Source organism: Pongo abelii, chromosome 11, assembly GCF_028885655.2.
Source record: "Pongo abelii isolate AG06213 chromosome 11, NHGRI_mPonAbe1-v2.0_pri, whole genome shotgun sequence".
In the NCBI taxonomy this organism is placed as follows: domain Eukaryota; kingdom Metazoa; phylum Chordata; class Mammalia; order Primates; family Hominidae; genus Pongo; species Pongo abelii.
This window is the reverse complement of record NC_071996.2, coordinates 77,172,969-77,199,911: the sequence shown is the minus strand read 5'-3', so window position 1 is coordinate 77,199,911 and position 26,943 is coordinate 77,172,969. Positions and strand designations below refer to the sequence as shown.

The following is a 26,943-nucleotide window of genomic DNA, read 5'->3' as shown; positions in this document are numbered from 1 at the left end:
TGCCTGTCTAATTTAGAAATATCAAATATCTCCTAAGTGCAGGATGAAGAACTGTGCAAAGTGAGGAACATCCTGTCACAGGTCTTCACTTGGGAAGAGCCAGGTGGAAAGGAGATCAGTTGTCCTTCTAGCCCAGAACAACTGGAAATTACAGCCCACCAAGTAGATTGCTAGAGTTGCTTTGAATGACCTGTGCTCAAAAGAGGTTTTTATCATCAAGTTTGCAATCATAAAAAAATTCTAAACTAGATTCTACCTTTTCTAAAATATTTGCATAATGGCTAATGAAGATGGTAAAAATGAGAGAAGCTTGAGTATTCATTAGGTCAGCCTAAATTACACCTTGATTTCTTGGAACTTTGGTCTTGTGAACACTAAAATAAGGTGACTTAGGGTCACAACTGCTGTTTTCTGTACCTTAGACTTTAGAAGTTTACACATGTCTGCATGTGCATAACATAAACCAAGGCATTCCTGCTTTTGCCTTTGAGGCAGGAAGAGCTATGGTAAGATGTGCCTAGAGGTCCTACCCTCTCCTCGCAGCATGGGATAGAAACATTTCTTAGAGTGGTAAAAATTCTCATAGACTGCACAAAATTAGCCACAGCTAATAAAATAAAGGTAGTCCTTGGTTTATGAACATTTGTTTTATAAACACACAGAAATGGTCACTGCCTTCCACCCAGTCAGTCTACGAATGGTTAGAATATTTTATTTTGTTTATGAAAAATCATGGAGCTTTTAGGTAACCTTTAGGTTCAAATAGGAGGAAATAAGGAAAAGACTAAATCCCTGTGATTTTTTTTTTAAATCCAGATAACAAACCACTAATGGAGTAAGAAATACTAATAATGGAGAAGACAATAAATAAATCTATCAAATTGGCAAAGATTTTGAAATGTCATAATAGCACGTGTTAAAAAGAAGAAATAAGTACTGATGGGAGTATGCAAGCTAAAACTTTGAGAAAATAATTTAATTGTATGTATCAAGATTCCTTAAAAAAAAAAACTGTTTATGTCTTCTAGTGATTGTACTCTAAAAATTTATCCTAAGGAAATAATATAAAATGATTATAAAACATTTAGATGCAAGTATATTAATTATAATAGGATTTGTAATAATGAAATTGGATGCAATTTAAATGTCTAACAATAAAAAATATTTACATAGATAATAGAACATCCAGAAAAGGAGATATGCAACTATTAAAATTGTGTTAAGAGAATAATATGGGGAAATGTGAAAAAGAAGGGTATATACAGACGCACGTACACATCCAAAGTATGATCCCATTTTAAATACAAACAGAAAAAGAAAGAAAAACACTGGAAAGAAATTCTAAGATGATAACTGGTTTTCTCTGGGTATTAATGGGTGATTTTTAAAAATAGGTGGGGTATGGTGGCGCACACCTATAATCCCAGCACTTTGGGAGGCCAAGGCAGGATGATTGCTTGAGGCCAAGAGTTTGAAGGTAGCCTAGGCAACATAGCAAGACTACGTCTCTACAAAAATAAAAAATTTGTAAAAATTAACCAAGCGAGGCACCTGTAGTCCCAGCTACTCAGGAGGTGGGAGGATTGCTTAAGCCTAGGAGTTTGAAGCTGCAGCGAGTTGATCATGCCACTGCACTCTGGCCTGGGTGATAGAGCAGGAATCTGTCTCAAAAAAAATAAAGTTATTTAAGTGAAGGAATCAAACTATGAAAAGTGGGAGAAACTTAACGAAGTTAACCCTAGACAGTGTGTGACTGTACTATGTGGTGTCTTCCTCCAACTAAATGTCTTCTCTGATCTCAAAAAAATTCAACATCATATAGGTTAACATGGGTCAACACCTCTCCTCTCTTTTAAAATAAAAGACAACTTGATTTCCTCCTGATGCCTCAATGAGATCATCTTATCCCAGGAAAGGGAATTACAATTTAGGGTAAGAAATATTTGGGGGACAGGAGCCCCTTAGTGTCCTGCATGAGACCAAGGGAAAGTTTGGAGGTGGCCTGAAGGTGGGGGCAGAGGCAGAAGCTGAGGCTGGGGAGCCCCAGAGAGGGACGACCCTTCCTCCTCCTCCTCCTGATACCACCTTTAAGTCCTTTCCTTTGAGGACTCAGAACTGAAGTTTTAGTTTAGTGACATTATGAACTAAATATACTTTTGTGGGCTGGCCTAGCAACATACCATTGAGTTTTTTTGTTTGTTTGTGTTTTTCTTTTTGTTTTGTTTTGTTTTATGGAAATGGTCCTTGGATTGAAACGACTAACCCCCAAAGGACTTTGGAGCACTGCCCATTTGCGTCCTAGTTTGCCTGGATTAGCGCTGCTCTGACAGTGATCTTGGTGAGGCTGCTCTTCATAATATAATATGAGCTGGGCCTAAATGAACACCTGCACAGTACAAAACACAGGGTAAATTTCCTTCCATACATCATCAATGCAGATAGGAGTGTAACCTCCATGAGAGTGGACAATTTTGTCTGTTTAATCTTTGTAGTATCCCCTAAAGCAACCTTGGAGCATGAAGATACTGAGTATTTGTTGAATGGCTGCTGTGCATGGAGCCCTAGCACAGCTGCTCGCTAGTTAACAGTGGCATTAGAGACACACAAAGATTATAAAACACTTGTTTCTAGAAAGTCATCTACAGTTTTGTGTGTTTTTCTTTTGGCTGGAGAAGAGGGCCGGGAGGTTGAGTGTGGAGCCAGATCTAGGGGGGAAAAGGTCAGTGACTGTAGGTACCTAGAGGTTGGAGAAGCTCATCTGGAAGGAGGAAGTGCTGGTGACAGACAGGAGCCGTGGTCAGGAGCTCAGTGAGCTGTTGACCAAGGCAGAGGTTATGTCGGGCTATTCTGACACTTTGACCTTAGCCACAGTTCCCAGACCACTACTTATTTGCCTTGCCAAGACACAACTGCCATCCAAAGCCAGGAGTAGCACCCAGCTTGAGTTTTGTTTAATCATTATTTCATTTTATTTTTGTGTATCTTTAGTTTTTATTTAATGATGGTGGGGGTGAGGCAGGGAGAGACCATTTATATTTTTTTTTCTACTTTGTCCATTTACCTTCCTGAGGGTGTCCTACAAAACATAAACCACATGTGGTTTTTATACCCCAAATTTTTGTGGTTTGTTATTCCCAAACTAGTCAATATTTAAATGTAGTCATGGAGCTGCTTTTTACATAAGCCACCAACTGATCATTTTGTTGGAATGGATCTGAAATAGAATGAAATGGTCCAAGTCTTTGGATTAAGCAGCTTCCGTGTTGTGGGGAAATGAGTCAACATGGAGCAGAAAGAAAATAAAACCCACACAAAATGGTGGGGAACTGGTCACTTTCTGATCACACATTTTCTGATCCTACCACCACCCCTGCATACATATTTGGAGTTAAAAGAACAACATATGTGCAAATGCTCCAGCAGGAAGCATTTTCCTTTGTCTTTCCTGTGGCCTGATAGGTTATTGACCCCATCGAGACAACCTGAAAGTGTTTTTCCAACAATCTGTTTCCCCGGTCAGTCATTTGAAGAATCCAGAGAAGCTGAATGAGAGGAGGGAAGTTCTTGGAGGGAATCTGGGGTCATTCGAGTAGAACAAATTCTGTTCTGGCCAAGCCACTGAGAAAAGCAGTATCTGCTGAGAAACAGGAGAAAGAATCACCCACGCCTCTGTGATATGTTTGGTAACAAAATGTGAAGCCCCTTCACAGGATCAGAGGTGAGTAGCTGTGGTGGTCTCCACTGCCCAGGCTGGATGAGCAGAATCATCTGATTGGCCTTTCATGACTTTAAACGGAGCTCAGGCACATGTAGACATCCCAGAACCACCAGAAGCAGTGGCTCCCAGCCCCGGCTGACCCCGTGCCCACTTCTAATAACAGTATTTTCTAATGCCCTCTTCACAATCTTCAGTGAACCTTCACAAATAAAATAATCTGACTTCATACACAATTTCCCTCCAAATCAATGTAGTCTTAATTTAAAAGAGAAATGAAAGTAATTTATTATAAAATAACTTCAGTTTGTAAGTGATCAGGTACAACTCATCAGAAAACAAAAGTACATGGTCAGGTGTTTGCGTGTATGCGTAGGATCACAGTGGGTGTGAGAGCTGCCATTGCAGGCTCTCTTGAGTTAAAGACTTCAGTAACACCATTGACATTGTCCTTGGGCTCATGATTTTCCAAAGGGGCAACCAACTCTTGGTAAATATCTGAACAAAACAAAGTATTTCATTTGTTTGACATTTGCATTACCGGAAAATACAGGGAATGAATACAACAGTGCAATAACTATTTTGAGTTTATATATAAATTGGAGTTAAGGTCTAGGCTCAGATAACTAGAAATAGTTTTTTCAACCACATCAATATGTAACAGGACCTTTGAAGGTCATGTGGCACAATTCTTTACTGAGTGAGACAGTGTGGTACATTGCAGATCATCTGAATCCCAGGAAGGCCCCCCATTCTTATGGCACTCACAAATGCCCACCATTTCCTGTCCACCTGCAGAGTAGTTGGGTCTGCCTCTCCCAGGCAGCTGCACTAGCCAGGCCTGGCTTATATGCAGTCAGAGGGCCCCTAGGGGAGTTTTAGGTCACTGAGCCCTTCCCACAGTGTTCAGATGGGTGGTGTCAGGCCCAGAAGTGCAGAGCTGTTTACCCTTGTTTCCTGAGAATCCAAGGGAGGGGTCTTTAGTGTCCATATAGTTCTGTTGTCCAGCAGGTGACACCGAGTAGCCATTTAGCTACAGAGAAGTCTGAATAAGGAACAATATGGCTACTTTCACCAGCCCAGAAGTAATTGTAAAGGCCCATCCTGGCCTTTATACCTAATGATTAGCAACCAAAGGGAACACACAGCTATCTTCATGCCAGTGGCTTCTCTCAGTGTGTGTGCACAAGTATGTACCTGGCAGGATGTGAAAATGGGGCTTTCCACCAGTTTGTCCCTTGGGTTGCAAGAAGCCTCTTTCTATCATTCACATGGGTTTTCCCCTGGGGGCCACTTGTATTGGATGTTGGTAACTGGGAAATGTTTGCATTTTAATTAAATTACCTAAGACAAGATAGTGCTTAGGAAAAAAAAAGACAAAAACATGAATGTCCTTTCCACATGTGAAATCATTTGCTCTTCAAAGAAATAAGGCAAGTGATGTTCCAACCTCAGCATTTGTATTTGTTTGCTTTTTGTTTCTTGGTTTTTGCTGAGCACAAAACTGCCAAACTCAGCATGGAGAGGTGAACTTCCACGCTGTGTCCTCAGCATCTAGGGTACTGGCGTCAGGCACACAGGAGGCATAGAATACAGATTTGTTGGATATGAGTACATGAAGCCGTTATGGGACTGTCCTTTCTAGATAGTCCTGGGCCTCTTTTTTCTCACCCTAGTTTGGTTCCCCTGCCTCTTTCCAAGCCAGTCATCTCACTATTTTCTAACTCATTCTCTCCCTGACACTGGAAAACAGCCCTGCTTGAGAAAGAGTTGTTAAATCTGTTGGCAGGGCCCCCATATTGTCTTTTTAAATGGCTGTCTTGTGTCCACCTGTTGGGAGAAGCAAGAGCCTCCCCAGGTCTTTTTGGAGGAGCAAATCTAACACATTTCCACTTTATCCTGGCACCTTCTTGCCTAGAGCCAAACATGGAGCAGCATAATCACAACCCCAGGTTAAGTGAAAGTTGAAACTAATCTTAGAGCTGGAAGCTTGTAAAATTCACTTACAAATATTTTCAAGCACCTGCATTATGCCAGATACTGTTCTAAGTTGTTGGGGCAGCAGCAGTGACCAAGACAAACTCTGCCCTCATGGAGCTGCCTCTCTGGTGGGAAGAGCAGATCAGGCACAAATACTGCAGAACATGAGGAGTGAGGGGAGCAGCCAAGAGAACAGTGTCCTCAGAAGAGGGGACAGCAAGCACAAAATCCCTAAGGCAAAGAGATGGGGGGAGAAGGTAGGGAAAGAGGTCAAGGAAGGAGAGGGGAAGTGGGGGAGTGTCAAATCCTTGAGGACCTTGCTAGTCATGGCAAGGACTTTAGGTTTTACTTGGTATAAAATGGAAAGCCACTGAGTGTTTGAGCCTGTGAATGCTGTAGTTTGTATGTGTCCCTTGAAGTTCATTTGTCAGAAACTTAATCCTGAATGCAACCATGTTGAGAGGTGGGACTTTTTTTTTTTGTTTTTTTTTTGAGACGGAGTCTTGCTCTGTTGCCCAGGTTGGAATGCAGTAGCGCGATCTCGGCTCACTGCAACCTCCGCCTCCCGGGTTCACGCCATTCTCCTGCCTCAGCCTCCTGAGTAGCTGGGACTACAGGCACCCGCCACCACACCCAGCTAATTTTTTGTATTTTTAGTAGAGACGGGGTTTCACTGTATTAGCCAGGATGGTCTCGATCTCCTGCCCTCGTGATCCGCCTGCCTCAGCCTCCCAAAGGAGAGGTGGGACCTTTAAGAGATGATTAGGTCCTGAGTGCTCTGTCCTTATAAATGAATTAATGTCCTTATCATGGGAATAGGTTAGTTATCGCAAGAGTGGGTTCCTGATCAAAGGATAAATTCTGTTTCCTTCCTTCCCTGCCTCTCATTGTGCATGCTCTCTTGCCTTCAGCCATGGTAATGACACGGCAAGAAGGCCCCTCGACCTTGGGCTTCCCAGCATCCAGAACCGTATCTGGCCTTTCCATAAATTACTCAGTCGCCAGTATTCTGTTACAGCAGCACAAAACAGACTAAGGTAATGAATTTTTTCTGAGCCCTTAATTTAAAACTTCTATACTGCAATATCTCTTCACATGTGGTACTAGAAGTGTTAGCACTAAGACCCCGGGAAAGAGAAGCCGATTTAGCTCTTCTACTTGCCACAAATCCAACAATACCTAGTCAATTCCCTGTTTTAAGAGATGGCTTCAAGCAGAATAAACTCTTCCTAAGAATTTATAACTATAAAGCCCAGAGTTGGCTCTAGGTGGACCAAGACTTTTCCGGGACTGACATTGATTGAACATCTGTTAAGTGTCATTCAGGCATCCTGCCAGCATAAAAGATGAGTAAGATGGGGCCTGCGCGTCAGGCCCTCACTGTCTAGAGTTGTGTTGCCCAGTGCGGTAGTGGCTCTGGAGCACTTGAAGTGCTGCCAGTAGTAAAGTAAACACCAGTTTCTGAAGACTTCTTGTGAAAAAAAGAGTATAAAATACCTAATTCATAATTCTTTTCAAATGTTTAGTACATGTTATAATGATACTATTTGGGGGGATTTTCGTTGGTTTTTTTGATACTATTTTTGAAGTAGTGTGTTAAAAGCAAATATTACAATCTCACCTATTTCTTTTTACTATTTCTAACATAGCTTGTAGAAAATATAGAATTGCACACATGGCTCAAATTATATTTCTGCTGAACAGTGCTTATCTAGAGAAAAGGGTCTGTTCTTTTGTTGGTTGGACTTTTATTTTTACTTTTTTGTTGCCACTAATAATGGGTGTTCAGATTTTGAGAGTTTACTCCTTTTCTGGGAAGAACCACTTGTTCTTTGACCATTGTAGGGGAGCCCTCATTCTATCCAGTTTCTCCAAGAGCAAAAGAAATTATTTTGAGAAGTAAAAGGTAACTTCTGTAACTCTGTAAGTTACCTCTACAAGTCTGAGCATTTTTACACTAGATTAAGCAAACCTCTTTAACAGCCTCTAGTGGATGAAGAAGGGAATGAGCCACAAGTCTTTTTTTTTTAATGCTTTTTGTTATGGAAACATTTTAAATATATATGAAAAGTAGCCAGAACTGTGTAACAAACTGCTGTGTACTCCTCACCCAGCTTCAAGAATGGCTATTTCATGATCAATTTTGTTTCATTTGTACCCCTACCCACTTTCCCTCCTTTTCCATATCACTTTGGAAACAAGCCCAGGCATCATATTTCATCCACAAATATTTCAGTATATATCTCTAAAAGTTAGGGATTCTTTGTAAAATACAACATAACTGCAGTAACATTATCACACCTGACAATTATCAATATCTTAATATCATTAAATATCTGAACAATATCCAAATTTCCAATTGCCTCATTTTTATTTTTTAGTTTATTTGACTCAGGATCCAAGTAACATCTACATGTTGCCTTTTTTTTCTTTTTCTTTTTTTTTTTTTTTTGACACAGAGTCTTGCTCTGTCGCCCAGGCTGTAATGCAGTGGTGTAATCTCGGCTCACTGCAACCTCCGCCTTCCGGGTTCAAGCAATTCTCCTGCCTTAGCCTCCTGAGTAGCTGGGATTACAGGTGCGCACCACCCCACCACGCCCAGCTAATTTTTGTATTTTTAGTAGAGACAGGGTTTCACCATGTTGGTCAGATTGGTCTCGAACTCCTGACATCGTGATCCGTCCGCCTTTGCCTCCCAAAGTGCTGGGATTACAGGCGCCAGCCCCCGCGCCGGCCCACATGTTACTTTTGATTGCTGTACCTCTTGAGTCTCAGGCTCCCCTCGCTCTTACTGCATTGGCTTCATGCTCAGTCTCCACGTTCATAATGTGGGTATAATACTGCCATTCCAGCCCCACACCTCTAATGTGGATAACATACTACCAATACAGCCCCACACGCCTTAAAATAAGTCTCACTACATCTCCTTGGTTCAAAAGTAGTCACATGGGCATCTCTGAACCAGTCGCTGCAGCCAGGGAACCCAAGGCTCTAATTAGCCAGGGCTGGTCACTTTCCATTCCTGGAGTCAGAGTAGAGTTACTCCAGATCTGGATCATAATCCCAAAAGACACAGTCCAGAACACCATAATCCCGAATGTTGAAATTCCCAAAGATGAAAATCCCTAAAGTATAAATCTCTAAAGTCTAAAATCCCAAACATCTAAAATCCCCAAAATCACAATCACAGAATAGCTGCATCATGTTAGGCCAGCTCTTTGGACTATCTCCATGCAATTGCCCATAATCTATCCCCATAATACCCTTTTCATATGTCGAATTTTCTTTTTAGTTCTTTTTCTTATTTCAGTTTTTTTTCCACTATTTTAAAGTTTCAGCATAATTTTTATAATTCACTATGCCATCTATTTCATCTTTTCATCATTTCCAATACTGGACCTATACATTGTGTAGAGACTTTTGGAAAATTCTAATTCATTAAATGCATTTTTTGCAAATTTAACTCCATAAAAATGCATCAGCACAGCATTGACTTTGTGTGTAAGTATTGCGCATATACATAAAAATGTTGAAACATCCTCAATAAATGAAGAGATGGCCTTTTATACAAATCTGCATTTGTGAAGAAAATTTCTTGAGATCTCAGCTCTTTGGGCAACTGCCTATGTGGTAACTGCATGTCACCGTTTTTTATTGATCTCATCAAAAGATTCTTTGTCACAGTATTTCAGATGACCAAATTTATAAAGCTGGGCACACACAATACCAACTGTAGTGATATGCATTTGTACACTTCCCTTCTTGCCCTATTTCTTTATGAATACAGATATCTGCTTATAACTTCTATACCTGTGCTACTGTCATTAGAATACCTGAGTGTTTATGCTTGCAAAAATATTTGTGTTATTATTGTCTATTTTATTGTGTAAAATGGCCTATGAAGTGTTCTGTCATGTTTTTATATGTTTCTTAAATAAATTCTCCTTTAAAATGTAAATAAATATCTTTCACATAATTCTCTATTATTTCTTCCAGAATTATATTTTCAGGATTTTGATCTTTTGGGATTTCAATATTCAGGATTCTGGTGTTTGGAATTGTGTCTCTCAGGATTATGATTGGGTCCCTCCCCACTCTGTCTAATGTTAGCATGCCGTAGAGAATTTGGGTTTTCCAACCCGCAAGTCTCCAAATTATTTGACTCTCACCCATCTTGATTGCAGATCACAGCCAAAAAAAGGCCTCTCTTAACAAAGCCGTATTTTTTCCCTCTGTGCCTCTAGTCAGTTTTGAGCCTACATTTATCTCTTTCCTGTGGATCTTACTAAAAGACACAAGAAATAGCCAACACACTGCACCATTCTAAATGTTTTTCTAGTGAATCCATTAATGGTGTACCATGAGTAGGCTCCTGTCTCAGACCGAGGGGTCAATAGGTGGCAGCATAACTAGCTATTTTGTTGTCACTTAACAAGGACTGCCAACTTTCCAGTCCAGGCCAGCCTGCGCTAGCCTTCCCCAACCTTAAATCAGCCAGTTGCACATTTTAGGCTTAGTCACATTCCGCACTCACTTCTAGTACCAATTCCTTTATCACTTAAGAGTCTTTGTATTGCTAATGATAGAAAACGTGACCATACCAGCTTAAATAAAATAGAGAATTTATTTGCTAATATAAATTAAAGGTCTAGAAAAAGGCCATCTTCCGTTATAGATAGATTCAGGGCTCAACCAACAACACCAGCACTTGGTTTCTCTCCATCTTCCAATTTCCATTTTGTTGGTCTTGGTTTTAGACCCCATGTGGTCAAAAGATGAGTGCAGCAGGCCCATCCCCTACATCCTCAACAGATCTGGTTCCAGCCTCATCCTTCAGGGATAGAGCTCGCCTCAGGCTACAAGTTTCCTTGATTCTGATGATCACAAGCCATCACCAGAAGTCTCTAGGGCCAAATGAATGCAAGGCTCTGATTAGCCAGCCTTGAATCACATGCTTTTCCTCTGTCTGGAATGGGAGTGAATGCCTCTGGATGCACGTGGTTTGAGAGTGAGCGCGGGATGATTCTCCACACAAACAAATGGACATGATTATAAGTAGGGGGAATGGTTGCTGAGCTGCCAAAACACAATGGAATACACTGCAGACTTTTCCCCAAGTAAGATTATATCAATTTATATTAACAGGGTACAGAATACTACAAGGTTTGTTTTTAATTTATCTATGTTTCTGAGATTATTTTTAAATTATCAACCCTGTATGTAGCTATACTGATAATTACGTGGTGGAGAGGATTATTCCTTTGTTTCTGCTCTTTTAAATCAAATACTTCCCGTATTTTAACATTTTGAAAATAGATTCTTACAACTAATGCATATCTTTAATCTGGTAGTGTTTCTTTTTCACCCTAAAAATGTATAAGGGGTCATTCTGCAGTATAAGAAGGAATAATGTAAGTTTTAGAACTGAGGGATGCAGTATTATAAAACACCTTTCTACTACTGGGGAAATACTGCACCATAACAGTAGTCATGGAAACACAACTTGAAAAACCAGAATTATTAAAAACTTATGTTGCCATATTTCACACATGCCACTGTTGCACTGATTCAGTCCATGTTGACTGGGGGCCATGGCAGGAGACTGATTCTTCAGCACTTTTTCTACACTGGCTAGACCTACATTATTGTTTTATAATCTTCTGCCTGCTCTTGGTTTTTTTATTTCTATAGATTAATATGGAGGATTCTTTATGTAATTGGTCTGCAAGCCTATTGATTATTGTTTTACTCTGTCATTAAGCTCAGACTGATGTATATTAAATGGGAAAGAGATATGTATTTAAAATTCTCTTTAAGTCCAGAATTGTGATTGTCTTTATTCATCCAGGCTTTCAATCCACTTATCTCAGGCCTTTAGTTATAGTATAACAACCTCTCCCATCCGCATCACAGGCTTTCTCGCCACCCTCTTTCTTCTGCCTCTTCTTATACTTACAGAAAGGAGGTAGGTGGTATCACCCGAACCTGAAATGAGGCTGAAGACATTAATGGCGCTGGACAGTGGAGTGCAGCCCAGGCTTTGGCCACTGCTCTGCTGCTGCCAGCTGTGTGACATGGGCAAGATGCCTAACTTCTCTGGACCCCTGTTTCTTCCTCTGTAAGTGGTGATGTAGACTTTGATCTCTGCAAGTCTCCTGCAGCCTTAAAGTTCTTTTCTTTTTAAAGAACGTGGCTGCTGGAAAAGCTGACACTGAGCTGAGAACTCCGCTTCACCGAGGAAGGCCAGACAGCACTGTTACATCCAGCACCTGTGGGTCATCCACTGCAGAGGTGGCTTTTAAAGCCTCTGAGGTCAGCAGTGTGGTTGTAGCTCTCCGCCACCCACCACATCATCTCTCCCCACCTCCAGCTTTTCTTGCCTTGTTTTCTTTATCTTTTTATTTCCTCCCCTTTCTTTCTGATTATTCTATTTGTTTTCAATTTTCTTAATCCATTTTTCTCTTCACATTGCCCAATGGTGTAAGCCACCTGCACTGCATAAGACTCTGCCTGCACTGCCAAGCCCACTGATGGGCCAAGGGTTTTACCTGCTGACCTTTTCTCTGGAACATTTCCCTTTAACAGCTTCTCCCAAGAAGGCTTAAGTCTAGTCTTGGCATTTGTTATTTACCATTTCAGGGGGAACAGTCTTAAGCTTTTAAAGGAACATTATGCTGGGCAGCGTGGTGGTTCACACCTATAATCCCAGCACTTTGGGAGGCTGAGGTGGACGGATCACTTGAGGCCAGGAGTTGGAGACCAGCCTGGCCAACATGGCGAAACTCCGTCTCTACTAAAAATACAAAAAAAATTAGCCAGGAGTGGTGGTGCACGCCTGTAGTCCCAGCTAGGGAGGCCAAGACATGAGAATCACTTGAACCTGGGAAGTGAAGATTGCAATGAACCAAGGTTGTGCCACTGCACTCCAGCCTGGGTGACAGAGTAAGACTCTGTCTCAAAAAAAAAAAAAAAAAAAAAAGGAACATTATGCTATAGTAGAATTTGTAAGAAACATTGATTTTCTTTTTCATTCAACATACCCTATTTTCAAACACCTGCATTAGATGCTGAAGCAACAGCAGAAACAAGATGGACAAGGTCCCTGCTCTCACAGAGCTTGAATTCTAGTGGGGAGAAACATACAAGTAAATAAACAGATAAGACAGTGTCAAGCGGTGACCTGTGCTATGCATAAAAGAAAACAGAGCAGAAATGGGTCATGAGGGAGAGCATTTTTGCTGACATTTGAAGAATAAAAAGGAACAAAAAGATGAGTGTACCAGGCAAGAGTACCAGGCTTGCAAGTAAAAGGCCCGAAGATGCAAATGAGCTTGGTGCATTTAAGGAACAGAAAGATGTGGAAGGTAAATTAGCAAGGCAGAGTATTACTTGAGATGAAGGCAGAGAGTTAAGGAGGGGCCAGATCTTGTGGGTCCCTGTGGACCTAAAAGTTTGGACTTTTTAAGTGAAATGAGAAGTCATTGGAGGGTTTTAAGCAGGGGAGGAACATTATCTAATTTATGTCCTAACATGCATAGTAGACACCTGATAAATGTGTCCAAAGTTGACTGTAGGAATAGACTCAAACTACACAACTACTCTGTTGCATGTCTTGGGGACTGTAGCCTTCTAGGTGACATATTCCCTTCTAAGTGAGCTTTTCCTAAGGTAGGGGTCTCCAACCAGTCTATGGCCCCTTAGGAACCAGGCCACACAGCAGGAAGTGAGCAGCTGGTGAGCGAGCGTTCCCTCCTGAGCTCTGCCTCCTATCACATCAGCTGTGCATTAGATTCTCAGAGGAGCAAGAACCCTAAAGTGAACTGCACATGCAAGCTCCTTACGAGAATCTAATGCCTGATGATCTGAGGTGGAGCAGTTTCATCCCAAAACCGTCCCCACCCCCTGCCCCCACTCCATGGAAAAATTGTCTTCCACAAAACCAGTCCCTGGTGCCAAAAAGGTTAGGGACCACTCCCCTAAGGGATGGAAATAGCCATGAATGGTATGTGTACTGAGAGAGAGAGAGAGAGAGAGAGAGAGAGTGTGTGTGTGTGTGTGTGTGTGTGTGTGTGTGTGTGTTTGGGGTGTCTTACTTAGAGAACTTCAAAATAATTCTGAAAATACGTAGAGAAATTGTTATATCGCACATGTTCTCTTTTTAGACCCAACTATAATTAGACTTCCCCAAAGATTCACTCAGGCATTTACTTAACAGTTGATCAAGTTTTCTGTTTTCCTGAGGGTTTGTATTGGGGGAAGTGGCTGGTAGCTGCAGGCCTCCACCTCTGTCCAGCCCCATGCCTGCAGGTATTTATTCGTGTATTAAGTCACGAGTGGACACCAGGCCAGAGTTAGACAAGAGGCGGTCCCTGCCTTCAAGGGGCTCCAGGCAAAGCAGAGGACTCTCAGTCACTTATTCTTGGGTACTCCACTCCAGGAACTGTGCCCATGGCCTGGCATCATGAATCTGCTCATGGAGTTAGACTCCTATCTCAGGGAAATTTGAGTTTAAAAGATCTTTAGACATCATCTGTCCCAGTACTCCCCAGTAGGAGCACTTCTGGTATTTTGGGTGGGACTGTCGTAAGCACCATAGGAAATTTCCCATTCCTGGCCCCACCCACTGAATGCTGCAGGCCCCTGCCCCCACCATTCCCACTCACTGCTCACCACCCCCAACAGCTACCTGAGTTGAAAATTACCCATCTAGCCCAGTTCTATCACTTTACAGGTAAGGCAGTGTTAGACAACATATGTTCTTTTCATGCCTCTGGCCTCTGATCCTAGCAGAATCAGGACCCAACATTCAGATTTTACAACGAAGCTAGTTTCTGAAATATGCCTCTCTTTTAAATTCTTCGACTGTTAACTGTTTTCTCAGAGTTATATGCTATGTGTTGCAAATGTAAGTCTGAACCTTTAAGATGGGTTAAGAAAAAATTATGAGCATTTTCAGATCGTTCTATACATAACTCAAGGTTTTGATAAAATGTTTTCTACATGTATTCCATTGCCATCCACCTCTTGAGTTCTTTAATAATGAGAAATCTGACTTTCTTCCTTCTGCCCTCTTTATCTCTATGCTTTTGTCAAGCATCTCCTAGGAGAGTTACTGTTATCCCATTAAGTGTGGGGGACAGAAACATTTTGGCATAGAAAGCTATGGATCTGCAGCTGACTTAAGCTGTATATTATTTACCCTGACTTGGGCACCAAAATCACATTTCAAAACTCATTTGCTGCCAAGTATGGTAGCTCAAGCCTGTAATCCCAGCAATTTGGGAAGCTAAGATGGAAGGATCACTTTGAAGCTAGGAGTGCAAGACCAGGCTGGGCAACAAAGCAAGATCCCATCTCTACCAAATATAAAAATAAAATAGCCAGGTGCATTGGCATATGCCTGTAGTCTCAGCTACTCAGGAGGCTGAGGCTGGAGGATTGCTCGAACCCAGGAGGTCAGGGCCACAGGGAGCTATGATTACGCCACTGCACTCCAGCCTAAGTGACAGCAAGACTGTCTCTAAAAAAAAAAGAAATAAATAAAACAAAACCAAAAAAAGAACCTCATTTGCCTTCATACACCTGACCTGCTCTCTTTACCTGCATTTGTAACTTTCTCCCCACACACTTGAATGCCCTGTAAATGAGAAGAAGCCCTTAGCCTAATTAAGAGATAAGGTAAGGTAGGTAAGAGCTTTTCTTTCTTGAGTGACTCTTTTCCCTATTACTCAATGGAATAGTCAGTACTTACAGTGATACTTTCAAATATAATTTTCCTAAAGGAATCTCAAGTTCCATGAACAGTTATTTTTGTGGGAACATCTAGAATAAAGTTGGACTCTTCACTGAGTGGAGGTGCTCATCTCCTCTTGTCACTGTACCAAATAGCTGTGTATTACACCTCGTGGAGAAGAGAAACATTTAATTTTTTTTAATTTAGGTTTTTTTTCTTGCTTGCTTCTTAAGCAAAACCAATCTAGTTTCTTTTTCTGCAGCAAAGGAGGAAGGAACAAACAACAAATTAATCAGACAGGAAGCGAATAACCACAGAAGGACGTCTGCCTCTGACTCAGTATGTCACATTTAACAAGAGGCCAGAGCTTGTCCAAAATGGCTGTCCAAAAACGACCCCACACTTGCGTTAGAAGATGATACCTTTTTCAGGGACAGTTTTCTCTCTTGGCTCCTGTCCCGCTGGCCCTCTGTCTGCCTGTGTCCCTGACCATGGCTCCCTGCAGTACCCTTTAACGGTAAGAAAAATTATATTCAAAGTTTATTTCCTTTATCAGCTACAGGGAAGAACTAAATGGCTTTTAATGGACCATAGTATGTCGAGATAAAGTTGTTTAATTTTTCTGTAGAACACCATGTGAGCTATTCCTGTTGCCCAGAATGCTAGTTTCACCACTATGGTGATTGTGAATGATTCATAACTTATGCTTTGAGCCAAAATGTAAGCAAGATTTTCAATAGAATTTTTTTCGACCACTGGACAAGTTTGGATCCACAGGAATTTATTTTCCCATTTAAATTGGGGGCTTATGTCAGTAAATATATCCTTTTGGTGTATGATACAGTTGTCCACACAACTGCCTTTGAATCTTTGGTGTGGCAACAATAAGTGCTTTAAAGTACAAGGAGCCATTGGAAGCTTCAAATGAAAATACCATGGAACTAAGCTGTTGCAGTTCTGTTGCTGCCGATGTGCTATTTAAGTTCAAAACTCAAACTAAACCATTTCTAAGCAGAGTCTTTTATAATACGATTTGTCTTTTAGAATAAGTCTATTCCTGTTATAACAGTGTGTGCACAATTACTATCGCAAATCAAATTCTATAGCATTAGTTATAACTTTATGTTTAATATGATTAATGTTTTGGCATAAAATATTGTGATTTTTAAAATTTCAAGCCATCTACTCAGAGACTTAACAGAACTAAGGAAACTTTTTACATTAAAAAACTTTTTTCTAGAATATGTAGGAAGAAACAATTTGACTTATGTTCCTTTCTCCCCGTGAAGAAATATAAAATAAAGCTTTAAAAAACTCAGAAGGCACATATAACTTTAGTCACTAAGTACAAGTTTTTTGTTTTTTTTGGTTTGTATTTTTAGTAGAGACAGGGTTTCACCATGTTGGTCAGGCTGGTCTCAAACTCCTGACCTCAAGTGATCTGCCCGCCTCGGCCTCCCAAAGTGCTGGGATTACAGGCATACAAGTTATTTTAAATAATTTAATGGCATAACTAGTATATGTAGTAAGAGAATGGAGAGGTGGTAAATGAAAAGGCTACTGAAAGATTCTAACTAAGCAAAGTAAGACAGCTTGGTAGAGAGAAAGATGAAAGACTGGAGAAAGAATAGGACAGGACAGTGAGAAAGGAAGATGAGAAACTGGGGAAAGGTTTTGAGGTTGATTTGTGTGGAAATCATACTGTTACAATTCACTTGGACTACAGTGCTATGTATTAACTTTATCAAGCTTTGTTCTTCTGAACTGGAATATCATCATGTCAAAACTTTTCCTTTTATAGGTCTAAGGTCATTAAATGACTTACCTAAAAGTCATTTTTCACTAAGTCAGGTTTTTTATTGCTCTTTGAAAAGTTTATTCATGGGCTATTTTCTCATAGCGCTTCAACTACTCTAATATCTAACCTTTTAAGGGTTACACATACTCTGGGTGGACTGAAATATTCAGAGAACTCTCTGTGGTGAAAATTAGTTCCTGGGACCGAGCAGCAACTTCAGATCTGATCAAATTCCAAATCTGGCCTGTAGGCTGGAAGTTCCCCAACCTACCTAAAATATAAGATGAAGTGATACTGAATTCCTGGACCCTTCAAGTTTTATGACCTTTTGAAGCCTTCTTAACATTTTATGAACACACATCATTTACTTTGGAAGTTTCTGGCTGTTTAAATTTGTGATATATTTCTGCTTTAAGGTTTGACTCATTTTGTCCAAATTGTTAAACATGTGCTTGTTGTTGAAAAAAGCATTTCTCCTGGACTGCCATAAATACCTCTGTCTGTCCTGAAAATTAAAACTGTAAAAAAAACTAGAATAAGGACTGCCTTAATCAGTATGCTTTTCTGAGAAATTTGAAAGGCACTTTATACACATCTCCCTTCACCATTCACTTGTAATACGGAAGTTTGCATGGGTGTACACACGTAGGCTGATTTAAATCAGCTCATGGTTTCTCTTTCTCGTGGTTAAATAGGGGGAAAGACTGTGATATTTACTGACCACTTATTTTGTGTTAGGTTCTTCACCTTTGCTTATTTTATTTTTTGAAAATGGCTAATACTTATTAAGCACTCCCTCATTTAACTCTTGAATAACCCTACTAAGTAAGTGCTATTATTTTGAAAACCGGACTTACATAAGCTAAGTAATTTACCCAAGGCCACCTAACCACTAAATGTGGAGGAAGTTATCTGAATTGTAAGAGCTTTTTTTCACAAGTGCAGCTTGGAAGCAACATTATAAATTGTGTGATTTCTCTTTTTCTTTTTCTTTTCTGGTTTTTTTTTTTTTTTTTTTGAGACAGGGTTTAGCTCTGTCATCCACACTGGAGTGCAATGGCATGATCACAGCTCATTGCACCCTCAAACTCCTGGACTCAAGCAGTCCTCCCACCTCAGCCTCCCAAGTAGCTAGAACTACAGATGTGTGCCACCATGCCCAGTTAATTTTATATATATATATATATTTTTTTCTTTTGTAGAGATGAGGGTCCCACTATGTTTGCCCAGGATGGTCTCAAACTCTTGGGCTCAAGCGATCTTCCCACCCTGGCCTCCCAAAGTGCTGGGATTATAGTCATGAGCTATGACACCCAGCCAGTATGATTTCTTGAGGTGCTTTTCCGGCCTTGGGAATCTGAGATTACAAATGTTTTGCTTTAAATGTCACAGCAACAGTAAATATCTTTAAAACTAATAATCTCAAGTAAGATATTAAGTCTTTTCACTTCTTCAGAGGTAAACTTGGTGACACTTCTGCTTATATCATAAAGCTGTACTTTCAATAATAAAATGAATACAGTATATCAAGTATGCTGACATATATGCCGTGTGTGTGTGTGTGTGTGTGTGTGTGTGTGTGTGTGAGAGAGAGAGAGAGAAACAGTGGCACATCTTAATCCTCTGGTAGAACTAAATGTGGTGATAGCGATTTAGGCAGATTTTAGCTTGGAGATTTGAACCCCTTAAAGAGATGGGAAGTATGGGAGAAAACCTGCTACTCTTTAATTATATGGATAAAGTAAAAAATGTTTCCTTTCCCTTTCCTTCAGTTAAATAATGACAGGTAGGCGGGTCATTCAGCTCACCTTCATTTTCTCACTATTAAAAGGGTCTTCGATGTCTATGAATTTGTATTAATTTTAAAATTAAATGTGCACAATAGTGGATTAAAAAATAATTTTACTTCACAGCAACCTTTATTTCCCTAGCAGTACTCTTGCAGTAAATTTGTGTCCAAGCTCCTAGCCAGTCTTAATGATGTTAGAGATGCTTCAAAATGTCTTCTTTGAAAAACACCTTTCCTACTCCCCGCCAAAATAAATCACCTCCTTATCTAAAAGAACTATAAAAGAAGCATTTCTAGGTTCAGCAGACTTAAATTGACATTTACCATTAAGAAGACAACCTAATCAGATGTCGCTGAAGTATTGTTTTCAATGATGATTGACTGAGAAAAGAGCAGTACATTTTGAGAAGTGAGGGATTCTGTATATGGCAAGCATGTGCTCCACATTCAGCTCAAATGGAGACTAACAATGCATAAGAACCAACTGGGTGAGGCTGCTGATTTGCTAATAAAGCTGTTTTCCTCTTCTCTGCCTTTTGCTTCCCCTGGAGTCCAGCTGCCTTTTCTGTTTCCCCTCTTGTATCCATGGCCTTATTGCTCTGAGCAAGGACCTTCAGCTTGGAGAGAGGAAGAGTAGCAATAATAGAAACGAACCTTTCTGCAAAGGTATTGAAAGTTTCTAAAATGGCCAGACCACATGCTGGGGGGAAGGGACGGTAGAGCTGTTGCACAGTGACTCGCGTCATAAAATAGAAACTCCAGGCAACTGCAGCTGTGAAAAGATTGTGTTAAAGAAACAGGATGACTGTGGTTTACTGCGAGCATCAATTTTCCTGTTGAGCATTTTTTACAGGAAGTTGAAGAACAAAGCCAAATTCATCTTAATTAGTTCTAATGGTTTTCTGATCTTAAATACATCCAGCTAAGTTTGCATCATGGAGGAGTATCTAAAGAATAGAATCAAGAATAATTGAGTAGGAATCCCGAAACGACATGCTTTTTAAAATTCACCGTCTTAGCAGCAATTTGAGTTTGCTCAATGATTTTATTTTTGCAGGGTGACTTGGAGTGGATTCACTGTCTTTGTAATGAATGCCCTTGCAGTTATTTTTTATGGTTGTAATAACTCAATTTGAATTGAAAAACCTTTTCTCAGGAAAACACTTTTGTGTTACATGTATTATAAATTTTGTTCCGTTAATATTTTTTGGTCAAACAATTGTGTGTTTATGTGTATGTGTGACACAGAGAGAGGGAGAGAGAGAGAGATGTACATGTACTTATAAGCTGGAAGGACATGTATCAAAATAACAAAGAGTTACCTCTGGTTATTACCCCCAATCCTTTTTCACATAAAAATTAATTATTATTCAGTGCTTCCTTCAGTGGTTAAATACAACTTCAGTGCTTTTTTTTCATCTTTGTATGTTTTTGTATTCTCTACAATACAAAAGGAGAAAAAGAAATCTCGAAGAAAACAACAACAAACAAAAAACTAACCTGAAGATGCCAAAAGCACTCAAGAAATACACAGATGAAAATGAGTTAAGAGCATTATATATAAAGTAAAATATAAATGAGTCCAGGCATGGTGGCTCATGCTTGTTATCATAGCACCTTGGGAGGCTGATGCGGGTGGATCACTTGAGGTCAGGAGTTCAAGACCAGCCTGGCCAACATGGTGAAACCACATCTCTACCAAGAATACAAAAATTAGCCAAGTGTGGTGGTGTGCACCTGTAATCTCAGCTACTCGGGAGGCTGAGGCAGGAGAATTGTTTGAACCCAGGAGGTGGAGGTTGCAGTGAGCCAAGATCGTACCACTGCAGTCCAGCCTGGGCAACAGAGCCAGACTCTGTCTCAAAAAAAAAAAAAAAGTCAATAAATAAATGTAAATAAAAATAGAAAATAATGAGGGCAAGAGAGCAGTTGGATTTTTGAATCTATCCAGTTATATTATTTCTGATACCCTCCCCCACCCGCAGCAAATAAAATATTCCTCTATTGATTCAATCTTTTGGGGGAAAAAAGTTTAATTTTCCACCATTCATTTTAGGTATGATAGTATTTAAGGGTTACTTTTAGCAACATTTATAGAGCAAAATGCTTTATATTTTTGAATAGTCCAAATTAATGATAAACATAATTGGATAAAGCTGCTTCTTATCTTCTCTAATGGAACCCCTGCCCACGTGGGATTAGAGACCGGCCTTCGGAGGATTGTCAACTGTGTTCACTGGGGGACTATTAGGAATCGCTCCCCACCTCATGTTATTCTGTAGTGTGGGCCCTAGGCAGTGCAATCTAGAATGAATTTTAAGTTGGCTATGAAACTAAGAAACAGTTTATTTAAATAACCAGCCCATTTTCTTGATCCCAAGGAAGGCAATCATTTTACATTCAGGGATGAGTCTGCTTTCCTAGATGAGCACATTGAAGAAGAAACCCTGAGTTTCCTGGGGCACGTCTGGACTGAACTGTGAGCTATGGTTGACCTCTAGTTGGCCATGCCATTGAGGAGAATGTGTCCCCTGTACTGTTGGGGAGTGGGCTGAGCAGTTCTCTTTCTCTCAGAGTGCTCATTGTAGCCAACATTGCATGTTTAACAAGTGAGTCCAGGCTGCAAGATGCCCTAGTTGATCTGGGATCAGTGAATGTTGTCTAAATGTAAGTGTTAAACCATGATGTTGACCTAATAGCATTCTAGTAAGACCAACGATGCCAGCCATTTCATTCACAGAATGAACTAGGAAGTCCAGAATTTCTAAATGCTGGGGTGGTGTGTGTGTATGTGTGTGTGTGTGTGTGTGTGTGTGTGTGTAGGCAACAAAGAAGAAACTAATTAAATTTTTAAAGTCATTTATGCAAATTATTTCTCTGTTCTCTCAACCCATAAAGCCAATTCCTTACGAAAGGTTTATTGATAGATTCCTCCCCTTACTTCAGCTATTTTCACCTAAAATTTGTTTATTTTTGAATGATTCATTCACTTATTAAATAAACCTTTGGCAGTCACTTACATACTCTAGGGTTCTGGCTGATTTTTAAATTTTTTAACGTATGACAATCCAGAAATATCTTGGTGAGAAATCAATTGATGGATAGTTTATTCAAAGGCCATTATCTTATTGTTTCCACAATGGATAATAGACAAACGTATGTTGTTAAAGCCATGTGTATTAATTTGCTAGGACTGCCATAATAAAATACCACAGCCTGGGTAGATCAAATAACAGAAATTTGTTTTCTCCCAGCTCTGGAAGCTGGAAGTCCAAGATCAAGATGTAGGCAGGTTTGGTGTGTTCTGAAGCCTCTTTCCTTGGTTTGCAGACAGCCACCTTCTCACTGCGTCTTCACTTGAAGACTTTCCTCTGTGTGAGCACATGCCTGATGTCTCTTCCTCTTTGTATGAGGACACCAGTCAAATTGGATTAAGATCTCACCCAATGGCCTCATTTTAGCTTAATCACCTCTTTAAAGACCCTATCTCCAAATACAGTTGCCTTCTGAGGTCCTGAGGGTTAGGAATTCAGCATATCACCTTGCAGGGGACATAGTTCAGACCATAATACCGTATGTGAAAACAAAAGCCTTTTCTGTCCCTTGGGTTTTCTTTGTGTACGTAGAAGTCAACACACCAAGTAAAGATTTTAGAAAGTCTGGCTTTTCTATCATGAAAGTTACTTAACATTGAAATTACTCTTAAAAAGAAATTAACTCTGAAAAGTGTGTCTTCTTAAAAGTTCATTGCCTGGGTTGGGGTGGGGTAGGAGGGCAAGGCCCAGCAAGTGGGTAGGCATGTGATCTGACACTGCCGAGAGCTCAACTAGTCTGGGAAGCCGGACACAGGCACAACAGATTCTGATGCAGGAGATGACTGACCACACTGGGAAACTGCTGCTGAGTCTTTTGCCTTCTTGGGTCTCTCCTGCACCCAAGTCAGCTGCCTTTCCTGCCATGCTCGCATCTCCAAGGGAAGAACCAAATGCTGGGAGGCCCAGTCATCAGTCGGCCTCATTCCCACCCAGGCAGATCCACCCACAGCCACTGAGCAAAGCTGTGGCCCCTCAGACTAGCCTCCAGGTCCATCCCTCCTCTGCCAGGCACTCAGCAGCTTGTACCAGCAGGACCCATCCTCATCCTCCGAAGGACAGATCTAAGCCCTGTCCACTGACGGCTTTGCTCCCCCAGGCCATGCTGAAAGCCTTGCACACACCATTTCATTTAATCTGCTCAGCAACTTCCCATTTAACAGATGGGAAAAACAAATTCCCATCTGAATCTGCCAGGTGGCAGAGCAAGGATTCAGAACCAAATTTGCCTGACCAAGGTCTCATGTTCTCCCTTTTTCATTCTATAAACCCACTGGTAAAGCCCAAAGGACTCCTTTTTTTTTTTTAATTTAATTTTAATTTGTTTTTATTTTATTTTATTTTTAGAGATAAAGGGCTCACTTTGTAGCCCAAGCTGGTCTTAAACTCCTGGGCTCAAGCAGTCTTCCCACCTTGACCTCCCAAAGTGTTGGAATTATAGGCATAAGTCACCACTCCCAGTCCCAAAGGGACCCTTTTGTGTCTGCGTTTAAATGCATAAAATAAAATACAGAGAATTACAAAGGAAACTAATTTATTAAAATACGTACTTCTTTATTAATGGTTTAAACAACAAGATCTAGCAACAGATCTAAACATTGCTAGAATGTTGAAAATTGTTGGTGTGTAGTTGTAATATGATGTGAAAATATCACATGAAAACTATTGGTGAAAGAATATCAGATATTATGGTTTGTGGCCTACATTCATAATCAAAGGAAATGCTACATTTCAGTTAGTGCTTAGTAGAAATAATATGTACTCTTTTTTCATCCAAGTTCGTGAACCTTTGAATTCTATCCACAGACTCTGGGTGTGAGGATCCAGGCAGGAATGCCTGGTCTGTTAGGATCTGTGCTCTAGGGCCAAGGCCTTCAGTAAGATCTGGCTCTGGCTCTGATGTGGGCTGTCAAGTCCATGAGAGGAGGGAAGCCCTCCTCTCCCAAGGCCTTGGGGCTCTACCTCTCTGGGGAAGTTGGAGGCTGCCAGGAAGGTAAGTTCCAGTATGCAACACTAGCAAGCCCCTCTGAAATAGGGCTGATTCTTTTGCCCGGATCTCACAGTGCACTGGGGTGATGCTGGGAGCCCTTCCAGTGGCAAGCACTCAGCTTGTTTGTGTGATACACCGTTCTTTCACTGCATATATATTTAGTAAGAACCCTACTTTGTGCCAGGTATTGGCAAGACCCCATGGATTCCATAGGCTGGCGGAAAGACAGCCAAGAAGTGGGCCTGGCGTGGCCAGTGGGCCCAGTGTTGGGGCACACGAGCTTGGTATTCTTTGATCCAGGGGCTGAGTGAGGTGGCAGTATTGGAGTCTGGGGTTTCTCACACACTTCCCTTGAGGCCCCAGCCTGGAGAAGTCCAGACCGTGCCCAGCACTTGTTCAGCTAGAAGGGAGGAGAGAGGACATGGCAGCCTCCCTCATCTATGTTACCATTGAGATTGGAAAGGGACAGTTAATCTGGAGGGGAGTGAGAGGTGGGGCCAGGGAAAGCAAGCCATGCAAACAGAAGTTCGCAGAGGAAGAGAGGAAAGAGTACTTAGTTCTGTACCATACTCTAAAAAGTGAGAGCCCTCACCCATAGACCCTCTCCCCACTGTCCATCTGAAGTGGCCAGGAAGGAAAGGCAGCACTTCTTTTAATACCTCAGACCCTTTAATAGCATCTTGCTCCCTGAACCTTGGTTTTGCCTGCTAATTTCTGCAATCTGGCCTTGGCCCTGGCCCCAGCCATGACTGTTGCCATGTCTCCCACACTAGTCCTCTGGACCGTGAAGTTAGCACGCCCTCCCTGGAGCTGTCATCCAGAAGTTAATATACAAGTCAGTTAGTGCACAGACAGTACTAAAACAGCAGCAACAGAGAATTGTAAAATAATTAAGGAGGTCTTTCAGGGAGGCAGCCCCTGAAAGGGTCCCCATTCCACAGTCTGCCCCCTAAGCTGTGCAGGACAGAAGTTCAGTTTGATCTCTGCTACGAGAGCCAAACTCATGACAACCATACCCATAAGAGGTTCCTGTTAGTTGACCAGAATATCCACTCCTTCCTAGATATTAGGATCACAGAATGACAGAAAGTTAATTGGTGAACATGGAGTCAGACAAAATAGTCTTGAGGGATTTTTCATCGACCAAGCACGTGGATGCACTGTTCCCAGAGCCCATCTCTTGGGCCCACCGGGCAGACCAGGCTATCCCCCTTCCTTGATAAGCCTTTCCCAGCTCTGGTCATACCATTGATTTGGCTCCAGCATCTTTCGCAGTAGTCAGGCCTGAATCAGATCCCTTTCGTTCCTGCTGGTCCTAGGAGACGTCTGACTCCAAGGCCTCTGAATGTGCTGCTGGAGATGCCCCTTGATGGAGGACCCCCTAACACAGGCACCCAGTCCTGCTCACAATGCCCATGTGGCCCTATGGGTGACTAATTGATGTCATGCCAGAAAGAGCAATTTAAGAAACATACTTTAAAAGAATCCTTGCCTGAGACAGTCTCTTACTGAAAACAGATTCCAGCCTAGTTAACAGGTGAGCTGTGGCACTAATTCGCCTGCCTGAAAGTATTTATTAGATCATTAAAAGGGCAGTGAGTGAGTGAGGCAGTGTTATCCAGCAGAAGAGCAGGAACCAAAAGGACATGACTGAATGAATTGCTTCAGGGTGTTTTAGGGAGTGACTTAATTTCTCTGAATCTATCAAATGAGCACAGCTACGTTGGCTTCCGCTGTCTTAGGAGTCAGAGATCACGCAAGGATAGAGCCCTGGATCCAGCGGATTCTTCATACATGAGAGCTGCTGTTGCTGCTGTGGAATTTAAAATTTTCATTTTCTAGACCGCCCACTTTGAATGGGAGTCTTCTGAACTGTCTTAATTCTTGTTTCCCGGCGGCTGTGACAAGTCCAGCAGTGTCTTTTTTAGCTTCTCCAGTCCATTTCTGTTCACAGAAAGCAAACCATCTAGCATTATCTCAATAGAAAGTATTTGTTTAGGTTTCAGTTTTCCACATTAACTTGTAGTGGTTGAACTAAATGAATATTTTAAATTCTAAGAAATTGTTTTCTGCAATTAAGGGACTATTGGGAGTTTAAAAAGCCTGACACAGTGGCACACACCTGTAATCCCAGCACTATGGGAGGCTAAGGCAAGAGGATCTCATGAGGCCAGGAGTTCAAGACTAGCCTGGGCAACATAGCAAGACCCTATCACAACAAAAATAAAAGATAAAAATAAATTAGCTGGACGTGGTGGCATATGCCTGCAGTCCTAGCTAAGCTACTCAGGACGTTGAGGCAGGAGGATTCCTTAGGCCCAGGAATTTGAGGCAACAGTAAGCTATGATTATGCCACTGCATTCCAGCCTGGGAGACAGAGCAAGACCTCATCTCCAAAAAAAAAAAGAATTAAAAAAAATTTTTTAAAGAAATATAATTCTGCAGTTTAAAATTTGGGACACATGTCTTGTAGAAATAATGTTATTCAGGTGACCAGTGACCCAGACTGCCCACTGGTTTAAGGCTCGATCTCTACATAGGGCTTTAGTGCATATGAATCACCCAAGGATCTTGTTAAAATGCTGAAACGAATTCAGTTGGGGGCAAAAGGGACTGGGAGTTGACATTTCTAACAGCTCCTGGGTGGTTCCCACTCTGCCCATCCAGTTTGTATAGCAAGGATGGGGTGGGAGAAGCTGGCATTGCTTAGGGTTGAGAACGGTGGGTGAGGCGTTGTCCTAGACAGGGCAGAGGGAGCAGGGGTTCTAGTGAGGCGAAGGAACAGGACTGCAAGGATTGGAGGAAATGGGGAGAGGGCTCCTGGCTAGTGTAACTCCCCAGGCAC

General features: G+C 41.3%; 1 protein-coding gene across 10 annotated transcripts in view; it reads left to right on the top strand.

Annotated features, from left to right (window-relative positions):
* Positions 1 to 26,943, top strand: part of WIPF1 (WAS/WASL interacting protein family member 1) — a 122,941-nt gene that overhangs the window by 69,031 nt on the left and 26,967 nt on the right. Inside the window, exon 1 of one of the 10 annotated variants that reach the window (XM_009237842.4) lies at positions 15,724 to 15,945. The exons of the other annotated variants lie outside the window; for them this stretch is intronic. The gene's annotated coding sequence lies outside the window, so the exon portion shown is untranslated. Of the gene's footprint in view, positions 1 to 15,723; positions 15,946 to 26,943 lie in introns of those variants that run through there. 10 annotated transcript variants of the gene reach the window in all.